The sequence below is a fragment of the Bison bison genome, unplaced genomic scaffold, assembly GCF_000754665.1.
Source record: "Bison bison bison isolate TAMUID 2011002044 unplaced genomic scaffold, Bison_UMD1.0 scf7180017864349, whole genome shotgun sequence".
NCBI classification, from domain to species: domain Eukaryota; kingdom Metazoa; phylum Chordata; class Mammalia; order Artiodactyla; family Bovidae; genus Bison; species Bison bison.
This window is the reverse complement of record NW_011494921.1, coordinates 1884205-1899677: the sequence shown is the minus strand read 5'-3', so window position 1 is coordinate 1899677 and position 15473 is coordinate 1884205. Positions and strand designations below refer to the sequence as shown.

The window sequence follows — 15473 nt, the reverse complement described above, 5'->3', positions numbered from 1 at the left end:
GGGGAGGAGGGTGGGAGGGAGGTTCCAGCGGGAGGCGCCATGGGTGCACCTGCAGCTGATTCATGCTGATGTTTGGCAGAAACCACAATATTGTAAAGCAGTTATCCTTCAGTTAAAAACATATATATTTTTCAAACTGTTCTAGTATGTGCTGAGGTGGTGGGTATGAGCCTGGCTTTATTTCTGCGATCTTCACTGTTACTAAATCTACTGAAATAAATGAAGCAGGGCTAGAACCCAGAGTGGAGCCGGGTAGGCAAATGCTCTGTCCCAGACATGGTCTGTCCCAACCCTCCTTTCTCACAGCCAGAATCCCCTCCCCCGAGCCAGCCACCCCAGTTTCCAGGACCAGCCCCACCCTCCGTGGAGACACCGGGGTGGTGTTGGTACAGCCCCCCGGGACCACCCCCTCCCAGCCCCTCCGAGTGCTGGCTCCGCTGTGACCTCCTGCCCCGGCTCCACTGCCTATACCTGAACCCTCTCTTGGTTCCTTAGCCCTCGGCTCTGAAGCTCACTGGACTCCTGGCTGCCTCTCTGTCCCTCAAGCCACCTGGACCTGCTGTCCCTACAACCATGTGACTCTGAAACGAAATCAACTCCAAATACTCATTGGAAGGACGGATGCTGAGACTGAAGCTCCACTACTGTGGCCACCTGATGCAAAGACCCGACTCACTGGAAAAGACCCTGATGCTGGAAAGATTGAAGCAGGAGGAGAAGGGGACGACAGAGGATGAGGTGGTTGGATGGCATCACTGACTCAATGGACATGAGTTTGAGCGAGCTCCGGGAGTTGGTGATGGACGGGGAGGCCTGGCTTGCTGCAGTCCATGGGGTCGCAAAGAGTCAGACATGACTGAGCGACTGAACAACAACCATGTACCCCAGTTCAGGGAGCCTGTCCTGAGATGCTGGAGACTCTAGAAATAGTCTCCAATTCTGTCTCCCTCAGCCTCCTATCGCAACCCCTGCCACGCCCTCCCCCTTACCTCCCACCCCACCCCTGGTCCCAACCTCCTGCAGCTCCTCCAGTTTATCTGGAAGTGGACTTCCGCCCATGGCCCTCACCAGGCACTCCTTCCAGGCCGGGCCTGACTCTAAGAAAAGATCAGCGGCTTCTTCTCAACCAACGCTCTGCACTTCAGACCTTGTTCCTGCTTAAGTGCCTCTGTCTGAGCCTAACTATCGACTCGTGGAGACAGAGCTCTTGAAGACTGTCCTCCTCCTCATCCTCGCTGTTTACCTGGGATCGGCCAGGGGCCTGCACACGGCCGTCTATTAATTGCCTGTAGACACCATGACGCAGCAGATTGCACTATTTTCACACAGAGACGAGGAACCTGGGATCCCATTTTAATAAGAAATGTGCTCAGGTTTGGCTGGCAAGACTGGGGCAAAAGCAGGACCAGATGAGGCTGACCTGGCCTCCTTCTTAACGTATGAATCCTATCTGGGGAAACCCTATGCTGGGTCAGTTACCGAGTGCAAGAGGACGGGGAGGCACTTTCTAAGCCACACGGGCTGCTCTGATGCCCCTTGGACACGAGCCCATTACTGAGGGGGGCTGGGGCTCCCCGGCGTCCGAGTCACCTGCGTGCCCCGTTCAGAAGCCGTCTCGAGCTCACTCCACCTCGCAGAGCAGGACAGGGTAGGCATTTGCTCAAATTCCCACTTGAGCACTTCTGATAAAACCAACTGTTTCAAATAAAACTGGAAGGGCTTTTGTACTTCGCACTGGTACCATCTAAGTTCTGGGTTTCAGGCTTAGTTGACTTAAGTGAAATCAGCAACAGAGCAGGAGAGGGCTGTCTGGGTGCTGATCCAAGCCCTAAGCTGCTTCCAAAGCGCTGCATGACTCTCAGAGACCGCGTTCCCAGGGGCTCCATGATGCAATCATCAGAGACGCTCCATCACAGCTCCCAGCTCTGGAAAGCTGAGCTGCATCCCTGTCCAGGGGGAGTATATGCCACCCTCTGAAACACACTTGAAGCTGTGGCCTCAATGAGCATCAAGTTGTCTGCTGGGGAAGAAGGCAATGTTATGAGTTGAACTGTGTCTCCGAAAAAGATGTCCAACGCCCGGGAGCTCAGAATGCAGCTGGACTGGGGAACAGGGCTGCTGCCTGTGTCATCAGCTAAGATGAGGTCACACTGAATTAGGGGGACCCCTAATCTAATAGCACCAATGTGTTTAAGAGAAGAAACATGAGGAAAGAAGGCGGTGTAACGACAGAGGAAGAAGAGATCAGTGATGTATCTATGAGCCAAGGTTGCTGGCAATAGCAGACCCTGAAGAGGCAAGGAAAGATCCTTCTTTACAGGTTTCAGATGAAGCGTGGCCCTGCCCACACCTTCAACATGGACTCCCAGCCCCCAGAAATTCGAGACAAGATTCTCTTGTGTGAAGCCACCCAGCGTGTATGACTTCGTTACAACAGCCCTAGGAAAGGAGAGCCCAGGGGAAACGAACAACTGGGGGATCACAAAGACCTCTTGACTGAGAAGCAGTACCAAGGAGGAAGGAGGAAATACAGACGGTCTCCAGCTGAGGGTGGTTCGATTTAGGATTTTTTGACTTTACAATGGAGTGAAAGCAATGCGCACTTGGGAGAAACCAAACTTTGGATTTTGGATTTGCTCTTTCCCCAAGCGAGCAATTCCCGGTCGGCTCTCATGGTGCCAGGCAGTGACGCTGAGCACGGCTGCACGTCAGCCACGCGACCAAGGGCAAGCAGTCACTCTGTACCCAGACAGCCATTCTGCTTTTCACTCTCAGTACAGCATTCAATAAATCACATGAGACAGTCAAAACTTTATTACAAAATAGGTTTTGTGTGGGGCTCCCCTGGTAGCTCAGATGGTAAAGAGTCTGCCGGCCATGCAGGAGACCCAGGTTCCATCCCTGGGTCAGGGAGATGCTCTGGAGAAGGGAGAGGCTCTGTGTGAAACGGTTTTGCCCAACGGTGGGCTCATGGAAGTGTTCTGAGCATGTCTAAGGTGGGCGAGGCTGAGCTACGGTGTTCAGCAGGTTGGGTGTATTCAAACCACTTTTTACTATGATATTTCTGACGTACGATGGGTTGATTGGGATATAACCTGGCTGTACGTGTTTGTGACCAGGAACGCCTTTCATAGTGTGGCCGGCTACCTGGCTGAACTGGAGGGAGACAGACAAGGCCCAGCATCCCTGGAAGGAGCCTTCCTTCCCCTAAGAACCTAGACCATCTAACTCAGGCCCCGAGGAGGGGAAGGAGCAGGGAGGGGGGGAGCGACAGAAATGAAAGGTTTCATTCCTCCCCATTTGAGCCAAAGCCCTGCCTCCTGCATCCCGGCCCTCAGTCCCTTCCCTGCTCACATGCTTACAGAAGGACCCTAATGGGTGTTTTCACAGCCACGATCTGGTGTAATCTTCATACAACAGGGAAGGAGGGAAAGTATTATCACTCCCATTTTATATGCAAGGAAACTGAGGCTCACACAAGATCACAAATGCAATGACCACCCTGCAAAGAAGGTCAGTTAACAAAGCAAAAGGCATGGGAGTGGGCATGGGGAGTGGGGGTAAGAAAAAAGCTCTAAATTCCATCTTAAAAAAAAAAAAAGATGGGGTCAAACGAAAGTTCCAAAGGGAATCAGATCTGTTGACCTTGGAAAGTGGACCTTCATCTGTTTCAGTCGTTCAGACAGCACTGCTGCGGACACGATCCGCTGATTCTTTGACCAGATTGGTCGAGGGTCTCTGAGGAGAAAGCCCAAGCACGTAAGAACCCTGGCCTTCTGTCTCATTCGGGGCTTCGCTGTCTTCAGAAGCGTCTGCGCAAGCAGAGGGCCCTTCCCCAACCATCACCCTGAGCAAGCCAGGCCTCAGGGAGTGAGAGGCTGGGGGACCACAGACCCGCGTCCAACAGCCCGTGATGACTGGACGGACCGGCCCCTTCCCCAAAGCATCACGGAACAAGAGCAGAGATGGCAGGGATGCAGCGGGCTGGCAGGCGCCCCAGGAAACGAGAGGGTTATGCCACAAAGCACTGGGCAGAAGAGCTGGGTGGAGAGCTCTGACTCCAATCAGCGGACTCTTCCATGTAGTATAATCCTCCCCCTCTGGAAAACACCCGTCACTGGTCACCGAGAAAACGTGCCTTTCCCACCCCCAAACCCGTGGCCAAGATGTCAGGCACAGAGACCTCAGGAGTCACCACTCACCACCCCGAGAAATTTCCTCTGCGAAGTGCCCTCGCTCCCCATCTTGTCAGCTTGAAAATATTAAACACCACTGAAGGAAATTTAAGGTTTCTTTTTCAGATTTAAATGTCTACTTATTTCAAAATGAATTAGTAGTTCTCTGGGTTTCATAATGTTTAATTCATTAATGATAACTACAGCTCGAGAATTTGAAAGGGAAATTGCTTTCAGGATAAAATTAAATGTGAAACGCTGAGCGATGATTCACGGCTGTTCCTATCTAAATTACTAATCCATGTGACAGACCTGGTTGGCAGCACAAAAAAGCAATACTCTTTTCCCCCACTGCCTCAGAGACTTTGCCGAATTGTTTTGCAAACTGTCTAAACCCAAGTCCTAAATAATCCCCTGCCAGCAGCCTCCATTTCATTGCAGAATCTAGTTCTTAGCATCTCTATTGCCTCAGAGAGGTTCAGGAGGGACTAATACTTCGGCGCCTCAGAAAAAAGAGTTTTCTCCACATTCGAGTCTAGATGTACAGTCCGATGAATTTCCAAGGCAACTCATTTTAAACTTAAGGCAAATATCTAGGTGGTATCTGTCCTCCTGAAAGAAACCTCCATAAAACTCTAAAAATGAGAGCTTTCTTTTAGTTTGCAAGGAAGGCTGGCTAGCTGAGAGTCAATTACATACATCCCTGCTGGAACAACTGGGAGCTGGAACAAACCCTGTGGTCCAAAAGACAAGATAATATGAAGTTTCCAAAGCTTCCTGCAGCCCAGGTTATGCTGCCTCCTAGAACGTCACCTAGGTCTGCTCCTGCGCCAGCACCAGGGTTCACACCCTGACCAGGGTGGAGAAGCAGGGATGCTTCTGACCATGTGCCCCCAAAGGAACTCAGAGACCAAGGTCCCACAGGGCACATCTCCCTGGGAACTGCGGTCCAGACCACCCTGAAAGCCCAAAAACTGGATTCCCCCATCTCCAATCTCCCCCTCACTCCCCCCCACCCTGCATGCTGGTCCTCAGTGGCAAGTCAGACCCCAGGCAGCCCTCGGGAGTGCTCCTCCACGCCAAAGCTTTAATATGATGCTGCCTTAACCCTGGGGACAATCCACGGAAGGCGCCCTCAGGGTCCCCATACTGCAGGACAAGGCGAGTCAGCAGACATGCGATGCACTTGCCCAAGTTACAGGCCAAGAACATAGCAGAGCCAGGACACACACCACACTTTCTGCCCCGTTGCCCATGCTGTGGACTCTCTGATCATGCCACCCTCAGCTTTGAATATCCGACTTACTCCTTACGACCGGGCAGTAGGCCCACATGCCTGCCGAGGTCTGCAGGCCCTCGGGCAGCTTGGTTCACTTCCAGCTTCTCCATCTTCCCCACACTCTGGCTTCTCCAGACTACGAACCTGTTGTTCTCCGCCTCTCCTCCCAGGAGGGCTCCCGAGACCCCCTTGGGTATCCCTCCCCTCCCCCACTTTCTGCTCCTGCAGTGCTACGTTCATTCCCGTCGTCAACCACTCACAGCTTACTGTTGACACTGGGGCTTCCCTGGTGGCTCAGCTGGGAAAGAATCCGCCTGCAATGCGGGAGACCTGGGTTCAATCCCTTGTTGGGAAGATGCCCTGGAGAAGCGAAAGGCTCCCCACTCCAGTATTCTGGCCTGGAGAATCCCACGGACTGTACAGTCAATGGGGTCACAGAGTCGGACACGACTGAGCAACTCCACTCTCACTGACACTGAGGGCACGTGTGGGTCTCCCCGTCAAATCCACGAACTGCTTCTCCAGGGCAGCGGCTCTGGCTCTTCCATGACCGGCCCCCGCACCCACAGCAGGGCCGCAGAGAGGCAGTCCCTAACCTTTGCAACTGACGAATGTGCCATGACAAACGTGTTCAAAGCCAAAGCAGACCACAGACCCAGGGGCTTGTGCCACATTGACTCAGGACCCTTACAAGTGGAGAGGAAGAGACGGGCAAGGGGTTTTGTGCATTTTTTCAAAGCTCTGACTGTCAGGGAGCTTTTTTCTCCATCAAGCATTCAAACATGGCAACCACGTGCTGGAGAGAACACCTAGCTGTCTACTCACTAGCTAATGGGTTTATGAAGCAAGCCTGTTTCCGATTTTAAATCAGCAAGGGATAATCTTTAGAGGGGGAACTCAAGAGTCACCCATGTGTTACAAAAGCAAAGAGATGACAAACAATCCCAGCTCCAACTGGCTTTTATTGTTGCTTCCTGGCAGCAGAAACGAGGGCAAAGAGATACTTGGAAGCAAGAGGTTTTGTAGCTGTCGGCGTTTTTCATTTTAAGGAGAGAGTGTGTCCACTCCCCACAGCTCTTCTGTCGACCCTTCTGCAGGGATGAGTTCATGCAAAGCAGCCGGGACTCCCCACAGCACCAGTCCCGACCATTCAGGTCGGGACTTGGCTCAAATAAACCCTGATGCCACTGACATACAAAAATAACAAAAAAAATAACAATAAAAAAACAAAAAAAATTAAAAAAAAACAAAAATAACAATTGCAACTCATGGTAATCGCTTAAATTATAAGATAATGTTCCTAAATGTTCCTCAACCCCTTAGAATAGTTGCGAATGTCCAGTGAATGCGATTTCTCTGCTGCTGCTGCTGCTGCTGCTAAGTCGCTTTAGTCATGTCCGACTCTGTGTGACCCCATAGACGGCAGCCCACCAGGCTCCCCCGTCCCTGGGATTCTCCAGGCAAGAACACTGGAGTGGGTTGCCATTTCCTTCTCCAATGCATGAAAGTGAAAAGTGAAAGTGAAGTCGCTCAGTCGTGCCCGGCTCTTAGTGACCCCATGGACTGCAGCCCACCAGGCTCCTCCATCCATGGGAATTTCCAGGCAAGAGGACTGGAGTGGGGTGCCATTGCCTTCTCCGGTGATTTCTCCTAGGTACTGTGAAAACACACAAAAATACACTCTATTGTTATGTAAATTTAACCTTCAGGTCATACCCTAGCTAAAACAAACACTACATTAAATCATTTTCCCTCACCTACTCAGAACTTAGCGAGCCCCTGGGGGGCATTCTGGATGCCCCGGGCTCTCTTTCATAAACTCTTCCAAGGAGACTCCTGGTAACAGGATCACGCGCCATGCTGGGTGTCCTTTCCCTCCACCTCACCTGCAGCCGGCACAGGCCCTCAGAGTGAGCTCCTGACCCTAGAGGTCGGCCTTCACCCAAGTGTCGCCTTCGGTTCACAGCATCTATCTTTGCTATGTTCAGGGGTGTTGCTCCCAGGGAGAAGCATTTGCCAAATATTTTCTAACTTGTCTCTTTTCTTCCCCGTTTATTCAATGTCTCGAGAGCAGCCATGCCTGCTCGTGTCAGCTTGGAGACCTCAGGACAGAGGGCAGTCCAGCCCAGACACCCTTAGCTGACCCTGCAGGGCACCCACTGCCCTGGGCATCCAGAGAGGCCACCTCAGGTGACCAGGATAAGCATGGGCTTTAGAAGCACCTTCCAAGTTGTCTGCTAAATGGATGAGATGCATGCAGCGTATTTTGCCTTGCGGTTACGCAGAGGAACGGTGCGGGGCAGGACAGTCAGGACCAGGCGCTCCGGGCGGCTCCACAGAAAGGGCACACAGCCCTCTTCCCAAGGGACTGAAAAGCAGGCAAAGAGTTGCCCATTCTTGAGTTTCTTAGGGTTCCCACTTTAATGATTAAACAGAAAAACTGAAAAGCATCCATTGTTCATAAAAACAACCTTTCATAAGCATGTCAGGTTCTCAGAAAAGGTTTTTAGAACATTCTAACATCTTGGTTTTCTTTGGAAGGAATGATGCTAAAGCTGAAACTCCAGTACTTTGGCCACCTCATGTGAAGAGTTGACTCAATGGAAAAGACTCTGATGCTGGGAGGGATTGGGGGCAGGAGGAGAAGGGGATGACAGAGGATGAGATGGCTGGATGGCATCACTGACTCAATGGACGTGAGACTAAGTGTTCGAACTCCGGGAGTTGGTGATGGACAGGGAGGCCTGGCGTGCTGCAATTCATGGGGTCACAAAGAGTTGGACACGACTGAGCGACTGAACATCTTGGTTAAGCTTGTGTGTTCTAGGAATATTCTAAGTTCTCCATTTCTTTGTAGGAAGGACTAGTTCAAGGAACTCCAGTCTTAACCATTTCCATCACCACAAAATTCTAATGAGGGAAATCCACAGAAACGCGAAATTTCTCTCAAATTTTCAACTGCTAACAATACAAGGAACCATGAAATAAAGACAAAACGGGAACGTGTATAAGCAGAAGCACCTTTGGACAGGAAGCCACGACAGCAGTCGTGTAACTGGGCTTCATGGCAAGCATCTGTGTTCCGTGATACAGACTTACACGCTGAGCTTGTGCCTTCTCAGTTCAACTCAGGAGGGAAAAGGTGGGCACGTTCGCCAGCTCAAGTCCCGCATCGCCATCTGTCCTTCCTACCACATCCTTCCACCCCTCTCAAGCCTGTCCTGGAAAGAAAGAACTGAAAATACGGAACTAGCACCTTACTGGACCCGCAGCTAACACGAGTCCCCTGCTTTCAGGATTATACAGCTGGGGTGGGGTGGGGTGTAGACAGCACAGCAGGAAGCCTTCAGTGGCCAGACTTCACTGCAGCTGCAGCGTGGCCTGTGCACTCCAAACAAGCTTTACCGATCACAGCCTCTGAGGATGGGATTTATTCTTGCAAACACACACAAGCAACGGCAGTTTAAAAAGTCTTCCTGTCCACGTCTGCTCACCTCCCACAGAGCCCGTCTCCACCAAGTGCTCTCACCTGCTCTGGTCTCTTCTACCCAAGGATGAGAACAAACCCCCTCCTCAACCCAGCTGTTCCTTACCCCCGCTTCTTCACCACTGGCGCGGCCCCTTCACACCCCTGCCGTCCCCCCAAAGTCGCGCCCGTGTGTCTCCTCAGAGCCACTGCCTGGAGATCCTGCTTCAGGACATCACTCATCTCTCCTTTCTTTCAAGGATGTGGAGAGAAGAAGACTTCTTTTAAGTTTAACCAAGAAATGGAAAGGATCAAAGTCCTATCTTCCCATCAGAAAGTTTGCAGGCCTCACTTACTCAGTTCCAAGAGAGAAACAAGTCAGGCCAAAGTAAGGGACCAGCTCCACCCCAGGAAAAGGCCCAGCTGGAACCGAGCACCCCCCACCTTTCTGGGTCCTTTCTGGATCTGCCTTGCTTTGAAGCTCCCCTTACTCCTCCACCACCCATCCTCAAGTCTCAGCAGAGCCTGTACCAGCCCGACCACATTACTCCCTGCATCCTCTTTCTCACCTTCCCTCCGTCTGACCCCTCCACTCTCCTCCCCCAAGCCCTGCACCTGCTTCTCAGAGGGGTTGGTAGAAGCCTGAATCACAGGGTTAGCTACTACACCCTTATGGAGGTGAATGTGTAACCCTACCCAAGGGCACTCATGTTTTAGCAAAGGATTTTGTGGCTCAGCTGGTAAAGAATCTGCCTGCAATGCAGGAGACCTGGGTTTGATCCCTGAGTTGGGAAGATTCCCTGGAGAAGGGAAAGGCTACCCACTCCAGTTTTCTGGCCTGGAGAATTCCATGGACTGTATAGTCTGTGGGGTCACAAAGAGAGACGACTGAGCAACTTTCACTTTCATGGGCATAAAACCCATAAGGAACAAACAACTAATTTATACTGATTGTCGGTCTCAAACACATGATTAAATTTCTCTGCCCGCTTCCGATTCCTCCCTCGGCCTTGTTGGGAGAATGGGTGAGCTAACACGTCCATAACACTGAGAGCACCACCCAGCACCTTACGTGGGTCATGCACTGGGTTATCAGTATGAACCTGCACAGAAGCGCCCCCGAGAGATGAGAACGCGGAGTGACCTGCTGGGATCACAAGGCTGATCACAAGGAGCGGAGCAGGGATACAGCTCCAAGTCCACAGGAACCAGCTCATGCCGTCTTCTCCACACCACAAGGAATGAATCTCTAATGGTAAACCAAGGCCAGCAGGCGGCGGGGCGAGAGTGCGCCCGTTGGGGGTCTGTGGTACTCCGACAGCAGAAGGTCAGAAGGAAGGGCTGGACGGCCGGAGCAGGCATCAGGTGATTCCTGCAGCGCGGCCTGAGCCACACAGCCTGAATGTCCCATCGGGGCTCACTCACGCCGTCTCTGAATCGCAGTGACCTCAGGCTATCAACTCACCCCATGTAGACCCAGATTCTCCTGAGTATAAAATGGAAACCGTTTACTCGGGAGGGCGTAAGCCCCTTTCACCGTGAAGTGTTCGTGGCAAAAGGCAAAAGTTTTCATGAGGGAGCTTCCAGAAAAGGGTCTTGAGGTCAGGAGGGCAGCAAATCAGTTGGTGTCCCCCGACATTCAGAAGGGGGATTCATAGAACAGCATGCTAGATATGAACATTTATTTTAAAAAAAACTTAATACCAGAGCCAAGAAATATTGCTAATGACCTTGATACATATGGTTAACATTTCTGAATGAATTCTCAGCAGTCTGACTTTTAATCGCCAAAACACTGCTGAAAACCTACTCATTTCCATCATATGTTACAAATCCATAATCAGGCCTCCTTTCTCTCTAGCTTGTCCTACGTCGGGAAAGCATTGACTATTCCACCAGAGGAGACTTCCCTCAAAATAACCTCAATATCCTCAACTGTCACATAATTCAGCAGCTACTCACTGCACTATAAGCCTGGGATGAATTTCTGGTATAGAAACAAAATGGCAATAATAAGATAAATTCTATCATAATAAGATAAATTATAATTCTATCCTGACCAGAGCACAGGGTAACTGAAATGAAAACTAGATTTTTAGCATTTCATATTTAATATTATGTCCACTGAAGATGCTTGTTTTCAGTATATTTTGCTTCTAATAGCAGTTATTTTTTCTTTTTTTAGATTTTTTTTATGTGGACCATTTTTAAGGTTTCTATTGAATTTGTTACAATATTGCTTCTGTTTCATGTTCGGGTTTTTTGGCATGTGGGATTTTTACTTCCCTGACCAGGGATTGAGCTGCCTGCATTGGAAGGCAAAGTCTTAACCTGGGAGACTTAAATAACACCGGACCAGCAGGAAGTCCCGGCAGCAATTGCTTTTTATTTGTACTTTTCAATACTGTGAAGTTTTGCAAGATCAGTGTATTATCATGCACTGGCACACTGATGCTACTGGCTGAGTTTCCATTCTGTACTTGATACACAGCTTTGAGCAAGATGCTAAATCTCTCTGTGCCTCAGTTTGGTCATCCAAAAAATGGGGACAAAACCTGCTCCTATATTACTGTGAGGATCACACTGGGTGACTTGAGTTTGACAAGACACTAGATTCAGTGACTGCCAAGTACACAGTCAGAGCACCTGACCTGCCTCCTGAGAAACCTGTGTGCAGGTCAAGAAGCAAGAGTTAGACCTGGACATGGAGCAACAGACTGCTTCCAAACAGGGAAAGGAGTAGTCAAGGCTGTATATTGTCACCCTGATTATTTAACTTCTATGCAGAGTACATCATGAGAAACGCTGGGCTGGAAGAAGCACAAGCTGGAATCAAGATTGCGGGGAGAAATATCAATCACCTCAGATATGCAGATGACACCACCCTTATGGCAGAAAGTGAAGAGGAACTAAAGAGCCTCTTGGTGAAAGTGAAAGAGGAGAGTGAAAAAGTTGGCTTAAAACTCAACATTCAGAAAACTAAGATCATGGCATCCGGTCCCATCATTTCATGGCAAATAGATGGGGAAACAGTGGAAACAGTGGCTGACTTTGTTTTTCTGGGCTCCAAAAGCACTGCAGATGGTGACTGCAGCCATGAAATTAAAAGACGCTTACTCCTTGGAAGAAAAACTATGACCAACCTAGACAGTATATTAAAAAGCAGAGAGATTACTTTGCCAACAAAGGTCCGTCTAGTCAAAGCTATGGTTTTTCCAGTAGTCATGTATGGATGTGAGAGTTGGACTATAAAAAAAGCTGAGCACCAAAGAACTGATGCTTTTGAACCGTGGTATTGGAGAAGATTCTTGAGAGTCCCTTGGATTGCAAGGAGATCCAACCAGTCCATCCTAAAGGAAATCAGTCCAAATTCATTGGAAGGACTGATTCTGAAGCTGAAACTCCAATACTTTGGCCACCTGATGCAAAGAACTGACTCATCTGAAAAGACCCTGATGCTGGGAAAGACTGAAGTCGAGAGGAGAAGGGGACGAAAGAGGATGAGATGGTTGGATGGCATCACTGACTCAATGGACGTGAGTTTGAGTAAACTCTGGGAGTTGGTGATGGACAGGGAGGCCTGGTGTGCTGCAGTCCATGGAGCTGCAAAGAGTTGGACATGACTGAGCGACTGAATTTAACTGAAGTACATAGTAGCAATTTTTTCACTTATAAAAGCACAAATCCAATTCAAAGATATTTAATTACCCAAAATTTTGCAATCTCCATACTTAAAAGACTGGCAGGCCTTAGCTCTCACAGCACTGGGGCCAGCGCCCCCACTCGCTCCTCCTCTTCCAACATACTAAATTCTCACTATTCAGAAGTGAGTTATGCGCATCAGCCCACTGAACATTCTCTGAAGGAGTAAAAATGCTTTCTCCATAACCCAGAGAAAGTGGGCTTGTTTTCTGAGAAAATGAAATAGGCCAGAGCCTGAACCAGCAGATTCCAGTTAATCAGTACTACCTGCTAGGAGTTTTTTGAGACTGATGGAGCCAAGATTCTATTAGTAAACAAACCTCAGGAAAGGAAAATTAAAGCTGCTTTACTCCCCAAAGTATTTTCCTAATCTATCTTAATAAGCATAGTTTCATTCTGTTTATTCACAACCATTTTTCATACCATACTAAATGAATTTTGTCTGATTAAGTTAATTTTAGAAATATAAATATGAATTTCATGCTTCTACTACTATTTGCACGCACTTGGGCTCTAAGTCTATTTTGTTCCCTGAAAACCTAACTCAACATCTTACCTTAAACCCAAAGGGAAAACCCCTGGGTTGAACAAAAAGTTCGTGGCAGTGTGCCCTGAGACTGTCCTTGCAGCCACAACATAACAGCACGTCAGGAGAAGACTCTATCAAGACAGTCACCACGTCTTTCCAACAGTAGACAAGTAAAAACGAAGTCAAAGGTAGTAACCGACACGTTACACTTCTGAGTGCAGACACAAGATGGGCTGTCAAGATGCAGTGTCCCCAAAGAGGGCACTGCCCTTAATCAACCAGCGTCCATGAAGACATCCAAAAGGGCACGGGAAATACAAAAAAAGTTAGATCTCTGCAATCCCTAATGAGACTGAGGACTAGTTAAAGGCGTAATAGTTCCCACTCATATTTACTGGTCAAAAAAAGAGTAAGTTAGGTCATCAGAATGCAAAGAAGAATAAGGTGGACCCAGCCCTCAGAGAGCCCGCAGCTGGCCATGCCCAGGACCTGCACTAGGTCTGACAGACACAGAAGGCAGTAAAGGTCATTTTTAGGGGCCATGACCAAGGCTTCCAGGGGCGCAGTCAGTAAAGAACCCACCTGCCAATGCAAGAGAGGCAAGAGACACAAGTTCGATCTCTGGATCGGGAAGATGCCCTGGAGAAGGAAATGGCAACTCACTCCAGTGCTCTTGCCTGGAGAATCCCATGGACCAAAGAGCCTGGAGACCTACCGTCCATGGGGCCACAAAGAGTCAGACACAACTGAGCACACAGACTTAAATAATAATTGGGGATTCAGTGAAGGGATCTGAGCAGGGAACTAAAGGTAGAGTTATAGTTTGAATGACAGGGTGGAGTAGAATAGAGGAACAGAAAGTGTGTGTGCGCAGCTGTGTCCGACTCCTCGTGGCCCCAGGGACGGCAGCCCACCAGGCTCCTCTGTCCCTGGGATTCTCCAGGCAAGAATACTGGAATGGGCTGCCATTTCCTTCTCCAGAGGATCATCCCGCGTCTCTGGCATCTCCTGCGTTGGCAAGTGGGTTCTTTACCACTAGTGCCACCTGGGAAGCCCAGAAGAATAGAACAGAAGGACAGGATTGAACACAAGAGCAAGCAGGTTGGCTGGCCGCAAGCCAGGGGTTGGTGAGGTTCCCAACCGGGGCAGTGGTAAAGAATCCACCTGCCAACGCAGGATCCCTGTGTTGGAAAGATCCCCTGGAAGAGGAAATGGCAACCCACTCCAGGATTCTTGCCCAGAAAATCCCATGGACAGAAGCCTGGTGGGCTACAGTCCATGGGGTCCCAGAGAGTCAGACGCGACTGAGCACACACGCATGCTGGCCAGAGTGACCCGGCTCAGATGAGGAAAGGGTCTTCCAACCAGGTTCCCCGTATTCCAGGCAGGGTCCCATAGATAGCAACCCTCATGCACAGTCTGTAAAACATTTTAAATCTAGAGGAGATCGTAACCAGTCTGGGAGTAACACACAGAAACCAAGCTGTGTGACGACCTGAAGTCCTGCACTGCAGGCGGATGCTTTACCACCGAGCCACCAGGGAAGCGCCAACACGGAGTCACAAACCACTTCCGTTTTCAACACATTCAAGCGCCCTCTGCTCAGGAAACGTTTCCCTTGTTCCCACCACTCTTTTGACCTCTGTCCTCTCGCAGCCAGCCCTCGAGAGGGTCTCTCTCCCACTGGCGACACGGTTCAGCCTCAGACTCGTGATGACCACGCGGATGTGGGTTACCCTCCAAGTGGCGGGTCTGACCTCGCTGCTAAATTTCCAAAGTGGACTCCTGATGTGTCCCACGTCGGTGCTTCCCCTGCAGTTTTACATTTGTTACCACCCTTCTTCACCCAGGACCTCAGACTTGAGAACCTGTTTCCCTCTCACCCCTCATTCAATCGGTCTTTGAAATCCCACTGGTTCTGGCTCTGGAACGCCTCCCGTGCTCATGCGCAGCCCCCACTCCCGCGGCCCCTCTCCTGGAGTCCATCTCCCCGCCTGTGCTCTGGCCCCCACTGGCCTCCCCACCTTCGTCCTCCCACCAATCCACACTCATTGCCCAGCCAGATTAAGCTTCTGAGAGCACAACTCCACACCTCGTCCTCCCCAGGCCCCACGTCATCAGTGGCTTCCTGCCAAATAAATTCCAAAGCCCCTCTCCACCAACCACTCTAATCCTCCCCCCTACAAGTCCTGCTTACTCCATACTTCAGTCAGAAAGCACCTTTTGTTGTCCAGAAGAGAAGATCCACCCTCCCTCACACCTTGTTCCTGCAGAAACACCACTGCACCTGCCCGCCTGTCCAGACGACCACCCGCCCGCCCG

The 15473-nt window shown here is 50.1% G+C and overlaps 1 protein-coding gene across 1 annotated transcript in view; it reads right to left on the bottom strand.

Annotated features, from left to right (window-relative positions):
* The window catches only part of RNF152 (ring finger protein 152), a 64975-nt gene that overhangs the window by 49143 nt on the left and 359 nt on the right, over window positions 1-15473 (bottom strand). The gene's annotated exons all lie outside the window — the stretch shown is intronic.